Consider the following 9,964-nt stretch of genomic DNA (forward strand, 5'->3'; position numbering starts at 1 on the left):
AACAAGCCAAATTCCAGAAGGAAACTTGTCTTGCTGATCATAACTTCTTGTATTTGAAAACACTGGGAAAACTACTGATCCCAGAAGCATAGAATCCCAGTAACATTTCTAGGATCCTAAAATGATAAGATTTATTAACAAAAAGAAAAAAAAACTTTAACACACAAGTAAAATTACACAGTTGAAACAGTCTTACAAAATATTCCCCCAAAAACACACACTTGGTCAGAACACATAAGTAAACTACTTGGTAACAGCTTCCTTATAGATTTTTAACCATAAAAATCCAGTAATATTACCCAAGGCAAAAACTGTTGTTACTTTAATAATGTATACCACACGACTTCTCATTCTCTTCCACTCTGCTGTGGAAACCTGAAGGAAATTCAGAAACAGACTGCTTTCTGAAAGCAAAGACTTCTCTGGCCTGAAACTGGATGGCTGCTACAAATTCACAACTTTTCTCAGCATAGAGCTGGTCTCAGGACATCTCCCCCACACAGCCAACTCAACTAAACATTTCCCTTAAATATCTTTTGTGCCTTTCATTCTAGACTCTATTGTCCTAAGCACCTCTTTGAACTCAACTTTTCCAAAATATAAAAATATTTCATGTCTTCCTATTGTCTCCACTTTCAGGTCAAGTAAAATTTAATAACCTTCCCTTATTTACTTATGAAACCTTTATATGTTGTATAAGTCCCTTAAACTCCCTTTGAAATTTAGCAGCTGAAAAGTCAAATCCTTACCTATCACCTAATGCAAAATTTAAAACCCAGCTTATTTACTTGTAATTCCAACTTCACCGTATCCTCTCATTACAAATACATGCATATAGCACCTTTACCTTTCATCTTTCAGTTCCCACAGACAAGCTGTCTTTACTAACCTTACCCCTCAGTTTAATTACCCATGGACACATGCGCACACAGCCTTCTTTAGAGAATACTACCATATTCCCAAAAATATTTTAAAAATAATACCCATCTTCACACTATTCCAATGCACTCCTGGCTGAACTCCCACATTCTACCCTCCATAAACTTGACATCATCCAAAATTCTGCTGCCCATGTTTGAACTCACAGCAAGTCCCATTCCCCTTTCACCCATGTGCCTGCCAACCTAATCTGGCTTCCGGTCAAACAACATCTTGATTTTAAAATTCTTATTCTTGTTTTAAAATCACCTTGCCTCTCCCATCTCTGTAATCTCCTCTAGCCCTACAATCTGTGCTCCTCTAATTCAGGCCTCTTGTGTATTCAAAATCATAATTGCTCCACCATTGGAGGTCATGGGTTGCCTAGGCCCCAAGCTCTGGAATTCCCTCCATTTACCTCTCTGTCTCTCTCCCTCACTTTCCTCCTTTGAGACATTTATTAAAACTTGCCTCTTTGACAAAGCCTTTGGTCATCTGATCTAATATCTCCTTTGTAGCTCAATGTGATACTTTATTTTATAATGCTCCTGGGGAAGTGTCTGAGGATGTTTCATTACGTCAAAGGTACTATATGAATATAAGTTGCTGTTGTTAGTTACACATTAGGAATGGAATTAAGCCATTCATAATTCATTCATCTACAGTTCCTAAAACCACAGCATTTCAGCACCCTGTATTCCTTAAAAAATACAAGGATTTTTTTTGCTTCTGTCCAGAGCCCTGTCCATGTTGTTAGTGCTCTGTGTGAAGAACTTTTTGATTACTATCCTTTGCACATTTGAACCTGTGTCTGCTGGTTGTACTCTCACATTCCCTTGACTATCTTATATATTCCTACAGGATGACTTCTCAGACAACTTCTTTGCAAACTTCTTAGACGTTTGTGTGTCAGCCATGACTCAGTTGGTAGAACTCTCACCTCTGAGTCACAGGTTGAAAGGCACCAAGTTCAATTCCCACTCCTGAGCAGTACTGAGTGAGTGCTGCATTGCCAGAAGTGCCAGCTTTCAAATCTGATGTTAAAATGAGGCCACACCTGCTTGCTTGGGTGCATGGAAAAGATCCTATGGCACTATTTCAAAGAAGAGCAGAGGTGTTATACCTGGTGACCTGGCAAATATTTATCACTCAGTCAATATCACAAACAAATATTATCTGGTCATTTTACATACTTCAGCCGGCAGTGCCGAGTGGATGATCCATCTCAGCCTCCTCTGGAGGTCCCAAGTATCACCGATGCCAGTTTCCAGCCAATTCGATTCACTCATGTGAAACCAAGAGATGGATGAAGGCACTGGATACTGCAAAGGCAATGCACCCTGACAATACTCCAGCAATAGTACTTAATTTTGTGCTCCAGAACTTGCCACACCTCTAGCCAAGCTGTTACAGTACAGGTACAACATTGGCATCTACCCAGCAATGTGGAAAATTGCCCAGGTATGTCCTGTGCACAAAAAACAGCACAAATCCAACCTGGCCAATTACCGTCCCATCAGTCTGCTCACGATCATCAGTAAAGTGATGGAAGGGATCATCAACAATGCTATCAAGTGGCATTTGCTTAGCAATAACCTGCTGGCTGACAACTTACTCAGTTTGGGCTCTGCCAGGGCCACTCAGTTCCTGACCTCATTACAGCCTTGGTTCAAACATGGACAAAAGAGCTGAACTCCAAGGGTGAGGTGAGAGTGACTGCCCTTGACATCAAGGCAGGATTTGACTGAGCATGGCATCAAGGAGCCCTAGCAAAACTGGAGTCAATGGGGATCATGGGGAAAACTGTTCGCTGGTTGGAATCATAGCTAGCACAAAGGAAGATGGTTGTGGTTGTTGGGGGTCAATCACGTCAGTTCCAGGACATCATTGCAGGAATTCCTCAGGGTAGTGTCCTAGGCTCAACCATCTTCAGCTGCTTCATCAATGACCTTTCTTCCATCATAAGATCAGAAGTGGGGCGTTCACTGATGATTGCACAATATTCCACACCATTCATGACTCCTCAGATACTGAAGCAGCCCCTGTCCAAATGCAGCAAGACCTGGTGTAGTAATTGTAGCTTTAAGGAATGTAGTGACTGTAGCTACAGTTACTACATCTGGACAATACGCAGGCTTCGGCTGACAAATGGCAAGGAACATTCTCGCCAGGCAATGACCAGCTCCAACAAGAGAGAATCTAACCATCGCCCCTTGACATTCAATGGTATTACCATCACTGAGTCCTGCACTATCAACATCCTGGGGATTACCATTGACCATAACTGAACTGGACTAGCTATATAAATGCTGTGGCTACAAGAGCAGGTCAGACGCTAGGAATCCTGCAGCAAGTAACTCACCACCTGACTCCCCCAAAGCCTGTCCATCATCTACAAGGCACAAGTCAGGAGTTTGCCTGGATGAGTGCAGCTCCAACAACACTTAAGAAGCTTGACACAATCCAGGACAAAGCAGCCTGCTTGATTGGTACCCATTCCAAAAACATTCACTCCCTCCACCACCAACTCTCAGTGGCAGCAGTGTGTAGCATCTACAAGATGTACTGCAGGAACTTACCAAGCCTCCTTAGACAACACCTTCAAAACACACGACCGCTACCATCTAGAAGGACAAGGGCTGCAAACACATAGGAACACCACCGCCTGGAAGTTCCCCTCCAAGCCACTCACCACCCTCACTTGGAAATTTATTGCCGTTCCTTCACTGTCATTGGGTCAAAATCCAGAGCTCCCCCCCCCTAATAGCACTGTGTGTGTACCTATATCTCATAGACTGCAGCGGTTCAAGAAGGCAGCTCACCACCACCTTCTCAGGGGCAATTAGGGACGGGCAATAAATGCTGGCCTAGCCAGCAATGCCCACACCCCATGAATTAATAAAAAAAACACATTGCTGTCTGTGGGAGTTTGCTGTGTGCATGTTGATTGCTACATTTTCTATGTAACAAGTATATATGCTACAAAAGCACTTAACTGGCTGAAAAGTGTTTTGAGATGTCCATTGGTCGTGAAAAGTGCGTATAAATGAAGTCTTCCTTTTTTCCCCCTCATAGTTTAGCTCTTTGGCACTAGGAACCAGTCTTGTGGCTTCTCTGCACTGCCTCCAGCACCTAAAGGTTACCCTGTGTCTCAGGAATCAGAATTGCACATGGTTTGGCCATTATTAAGTTTGGCCACAATCTACTCTGACTTGCACATTTCAGGTCACATAGTTTAACACCTTTTGCTTTTGTTGATTGGTGCTTTACTTTGGTGGATATGTTGAGAATCAAGTCTGCAATGATACTCCCCAGTGACTTTCAGTTTCGTACTTGGCAATTTCAACACCATTCATGGAGCACCGTGTCACTTATATTTTATTGCAATGTGCAGTACTTTACACTTAGCTGCAGCAAATTTTGTTTGATATAGCCTCCATACTTAAATGTTTATGCAACTCATTCTGTAATTTCTAAGCTGGTTCCTTCAAATCCATTGTTCCTCCTAGTTTGGTATCATCTGTAATTTTGTCCTTCATATTATGTTTCTGAATCCATCATTTATACTTTAGAAATATTAGTTGCTCCAAAACAGAATTCTAGGGCAACCCTCTCGATACTTACCCTCGCTCTAACATAATTCAACCAACAAGTTTTTGCCCTATCTACCATTCAATCATTCAGACATTCTTTCTTATTTCTTACAAATTCCCAGGGTTTGCTCTACATTCGCATAGGATATTTTATAATCAGTTTAAATGCTGCTGAAGTAGCATTTTAAGTATTACTCATGATGCATTCTTGGTGCAAGCCTCTGCAAGGTCAAAATTAACACAGCAAACAAGGGAACATTATTGATGTTAAATGAGTGAAAGGGATGAATAATTCACTTTCAAAATCATAAGGAATTCCAGAATCAATTGTGGATGCAATTAAATTTTTCTAAAAGTGTCTAGAATGTCTACCACTTTCTAAATTTCTGTTTCTATTATAACGAAGTATGATTTTAACATTTCACTATAAGTTTTTAATGGACGGAGGACATCTGGCAGCTGTCATCATTCTCCACTCACATATTTTAGCCAACTCATTCTGTGATTTCTCAGCTTGTTCCTCCAAATCCGTTGCTCCTCATTTGGTATCATCTGTAATTGTGAACTTCATATCATATTTCTGAATCCACCATTTATATTATTTATAAATATTAGTTGTCCCAAAACTGAATTCTGGGGCATCCTCTCAGTAACTAACTCTTCTAATAAGTACTTGCCCTTCCCTAATATGATGCAGTGACATTTATGTACTTGTCCAATTGAGATCCTGGCAAATCGAAGTGTCATCTTGTCTAACATCTAGTAAATTCTGATTTTCCACAGTTGGTGTTTGTATTTGCAAGTCTGTAACAGACTTGCTTATTTGTGCATTGTTTCTCTTTAGGTTATCCTCTTAACTCACAACCCTCTACTAGGACGATTGGTGGAACTGCCTTTAGTCTGACTCCTGTTTTTCAACCTCATTGGCTTGGGTAACCCTACCATGAGTTATACTTCAGGCATGCTCTCAAAGTCATAGGATTACACTAGCCCTATTCCCGCCACATCAAGGTACTATCCATAGGGAAGGTTAAATTCATGTTTAATCTACAGTGAATTTGCTGGGTAGAAAATTCTAATGTGTTAGATCCACTTAGTAGGGTAGTTTGTTGTGTGAATCATTCACTTCCTGCATCCTTTACTCATAGTTCTGCTACAGTATAAACCAGCAGCAATGCACCTATGCAGAAAATGTATCTGTTCGAATCATTTCTGTCAGAGTGCTGGATTGATACTTCTAAATCTTGCCTTCCACTGCAAGGCCATAGTTGTTCTAATCTGGAGCTCATACTAATTTTCTTAATATTCCAGTATTCACTCCCTCCCTCACCTCTTCCTTCGCATCTACATGATATGCTTGGCAACATCATCCAAAACAAAGCATTAGGATCTACGTGTATGCTGTCCACACCGAGCTCTACCTCACCACCAACTCTTTCGACCACTTCACTGCTTCAAAATTGGAAGGCATGCTTGTCTGACACCCAGTACCAGATGAGCAAAAATTTCCTCCAACTCAATAGTGAGAAAATCGAAGTCAGTGCATTCAGTCCCTTCCACAAACTCTTGTTACCTAGCTACCAATTTCATCCCTCTCCCTGGCAACTGTTTGAGGCTGAACCAAACTGTTCATAACCTTGATGCCATTTTTGACTCCAAGATGAACTTACACAATTTTTGCCTCCAAAACATTGCCCGGCTCTGCCCCTGTCTCAGCTCCTCTACTGCTAAAATCCTCATCTATACTTTTGTTACTGCTAGATTTGACTATTCCAACACACTCCTGGGCGACCTCCCATCTTTCACCCTGCATAAATTTAATCTCATCCAAAATTCTGTTGCCTGTGTCCTAACTTACCCATTCACCCATCACCCCTCTGCTTGCTGACCTACATTGGTTACCAGTTAAACAGCACCTCAATTTTAAAATTTTAAGCCTTGCTTTCAAATCCCTCCATGGCCAAGCCCCTCCCTCTCTTTGTAATCTCTTACAGCCCTATAAACCTGTGAGATATCGGCACTTCTCTTATTCTGGCCTCCTACACATTACCATTGCCTTCAGCTGCCGAGTCCTAATTTCCTCCCAATACATCTCGACTTCTCTTTCTTCCTTTACCATGATCCTTCAAACCTACATTTTTAACAAAGTTTTTGGTCATTTGCCCTAATATCTCTTTATATGGTTCCATGTCAAAATTTGTTTGATACTGCTCCTCCATAGCATTTTGGGACATTTTACTACAATAAAGGCACTACATAAATGCAATTTCATTGCATAACTTTCTTGTGATTTGCTTTAGCTCATCAACAAATTTTTAATTTTTTCTCATTTCTTGCAATCTATTCTTGGACAGAAGGAATACTCAATGCTATGGCAATCACAGAGCAATATCATGTTTCTGCTTAGACTGCACCACTGTTAACACAGGTCAAGCTTTTATCTATAAAAAGAAAACACAATGATCCCATCAATGATCATGAATATAATCTCCAAATACTTGATAGTACAGGAATTAATCATTCTGCATAAGGTCCAATTCATCAAAAAGAAAATGCTTAAATAGCAGATAACTTGAAAGCTGAAGGAAAACTAGATGGAGGAAGTCTTGTACTTTCGCTCTTTAAGAAACGGAAATAATTTGTGAATTTACAAAATTCTATTTCTCACATTGAAAATTTAGTGGCAGATAGATAGGGCAGATTCATTTGTTTTTATTTTAGATAGGCAGATTTGTTGGGCTGATCTGTGAATTACCAGAGGAATACTTATCTCTTTTTTAAAGTATTATATTGCAAATATTTTTCCCTGAATTTATCATGAGCAGCTTCCTCACTTCCAAGTAATAGCCAGAATTACTCCCTTAACTCAAAACCTTAGTTCAACCATCAAAGAATTGCACTGGGGGTCAATGCAGTATATTGATGTTTTCAGCCTCCAAAGTCTTGTTAATTGTGGAAGCTAGACTAAGTACCATTGAAAGACACGGATCCTGTTTTATAGCTCACAGCAATTTGGCATTTGGAATTGGTAGTATAAATTCTTGAAAGAGGAAATGTTTCTAAGGAGTTGCTGATGATTCCTCAGATTATTGGCATGGTTTGTTCTTTTATTGGTTTGAAGGAGTGGCTAGCAGTATCCACTGAAGGATGTAGATAATATAAATTCAACAGCACTGTGTGCAGGAAAGGATTCAATCCATCCTGGAGTGGATCAGAATATATATTGATTTGACTAGAATATGCTTTCTCTTTTCCTGTTTTAATATCAAAATACTATTCATCAGGTGTGGAATGTTACATGATTAAATCAGAAAAAATTGATGCAAGACTAAGTTAAAATTTCAAAATAAAAATCAAGCATTTGAGCATCAGCCGTGGTTCGGTTGGTAGCACTCACCACTTGTGGGTTCAAGTCCCACTCCAGGACTTAAGCACAGAAATCAAGGCAGTACTAAGGGAGTGCTGTACTGTTGGAGGTGCTGTCTTCTGGATCAGATGTTAGACTGAGGCCTCATATGCCTCCTCAGGTAGACGTAAAAGATTCCATGGCACTATTTTGATGAAGGGCAGGGGAATTATCTCTGGTGCCCTGGCCAATGTTTATCCCTCAATCAAAACTCTGGTCATTATCACATTGCTGTTTGTAGGAACTTGCTTCGTGCAAATTTGCTGTCACGCTTCCTACATTACAACAATGATTACACTTCAAAAAGCACTTCAGTAGCTGTAAAGTGCTTTGGGACATCCTGTGATCATGAAAGGTAAAATATAAATTCAAGTTTATTTCTTTTTGAAATATCAGTGACAAATAATTAGAGAGTATGACAATTAAATGAGTGCAGTTCTCTCTGAACTCAGATGACCCTTCTAAACTGTTTCATTGAGAAACATTCAGTGACTGATATATATCAGTAAATTAATTGGAAACTAATGATGAGCTATTGTTTTCTAGCTGAGAAAAGGTTATTTGCTTTGGTTTGCATTAGCCTTCGTGGAGCATGTCTTACTTTCAGAACTACTATACCCAAAATCTTTCTAGAAAAACATAATGTTGGCATGCTTTTACTTTTCTATCTATCTATTCTTGTTTTGGAAGGTCACCTGAAATGTTAACTTTATTTCCATCCTTACAGGCGCTGCCTGACCTGCTGAGTATTTCAGCATTTTCTGCTTATATTCATGCCTGATCTTGCCCAATAAATATATAGGTGAAGATGAAACTCAGAACATCAAACTGCACTTCTGTTCTCCCATGGAACTTATTAAAATGAAGGCCTAGATTTTCCAGCCAGCAGGTCCACTGCCAGTTATAAAGTTGTCCACAGGCTCAGCCAAACATACTGCCTCAAGGTACTAGTATTCTTCTCATCAAAACAAAGATATTATCATATTCATGGACCGTTTTGAAATATGAGGCTTAATAGCATCTCTGCAACTGAATCAAAGTAGGTAATTAATTCTGCATATCTGAGCATGTGTTTGCATATGTGCCTTTCAAATAATGCCTTCTAGCAGCTGTGACTCTAAAGCTCGGAGTTTTGTAATTAGTCTAAGTGCAATCTGTGACACCTTAGACCCTGGGGTCTCGTCCTGCTTCACTCTTGTCTGTTGGCGATGCGTTCCTCCTGGTGCAAATTGAAATATACTAGATCATTAGATGCTCGTTTTATGCTTGCAAAAGGGGCACAGTGTGATCAAATTTCTCAGCCTTAATGTTTACACATCTGTTTGAAGCAGCAAATGGCCACTTGCCTGAGGCACTGGAGGACTACTTGTTCTCGAAGAATTGTACCCCAGCAACAGCCTCAGCTTCAGGAAGGCAGAAACCAAAGAAAATAAAGTGAGAGTACTTCTCATAATATTTACAGGCTGCTGCTAAAATGCTTGTCATGTGATATTGGAAAAGAGCAAAGATAAAAATTATCTGCCTTTGGTTTGGTTGGCAGGTTTATTGCTTGGGCAAAGAAGAGTTGGACAGACGACAAAGAAGTACGTGCAGACAAACTAAGAAAGAGAAAATGAAGGGCTTGAGATGGAGAGAAAAACATGTTGATGTTGTCTATTAATTGTTAAACTGCTTTGTTTTCAGCCCCAGGCTTATTGGTGAATGAAATTTTTCAGGTCTGGTCTGAACTGGAATGTATACATGTGTCAAAAACTCAGTAAACAAATACCTAAAATTAGTTTGCATTTAGTTGGCCAACAGAATTCACAGGAATGGGGTGCACATGTCAGATGTAAAGCTGTCGGAACCACACTTTTCAATTCACCCTGATACTGATTAAATTCGTAAGTATAATCTTTTTAACCAAGTCTTTATAAACATGCTCCAATGCTGTCTGTACGAAATGTGGGACCTTAAGGTATGGCAGTTGAAAGCTATTTATTCCAACATCACATCTGAATTGATCAGTTAGCCAAACTGTTTTGACCTCCCGGTGTACCTTATATAA

At 39.9% G+C, this 9,964-nt stretch overlaps 1 long non-coding RNA gene across 3 annotated transcripts; it reads left to right on the forward strand.

The window, feature by feature from the left end:
• The first annotated feature begins 8,934 nt into the window (after nt 1-8,934).
• On the forward strand, nt 8,935-9,591 carry LOC144691373 (uncharacterized). Of its 3 annotated transcripts, none has more exons than XR_013579116.1 (3): nt 8,935-8,960; nt 9,249-9,351; nt 9,458-9,591. It is a non-coding gene; the product is annotated as an uncharacterized LOC144691373 (long non-coding RNA). The 3 variants fall into 3 exon arrangements; XR_013579115.1 differs by having other exon boundaries at nt 8,935-8,956; nt 9,246-9,351; XR_013579114.1 differs by having other exon boundaries at nt 8,935-8,956.
• Nucleotides 9,592-9,964: the final 373 nt, after the last annotated feature.

This window comes from Cetorhinus maximus, chromosome 16 (genome assembly GCF_964194155.1).
Source record: "Cetorhinus maximus chromosome 16, sCetMax3.hap1.1, whole genome shotgun sequence".
NCBI classification, from domain to species: domain Eukaryota; kingdom Metazoa; phylum Chordata; class Chondrichthyes; order Lamniformes; family Cetorhinidae; genus Cetorhinus; species Cetorhinus maximus.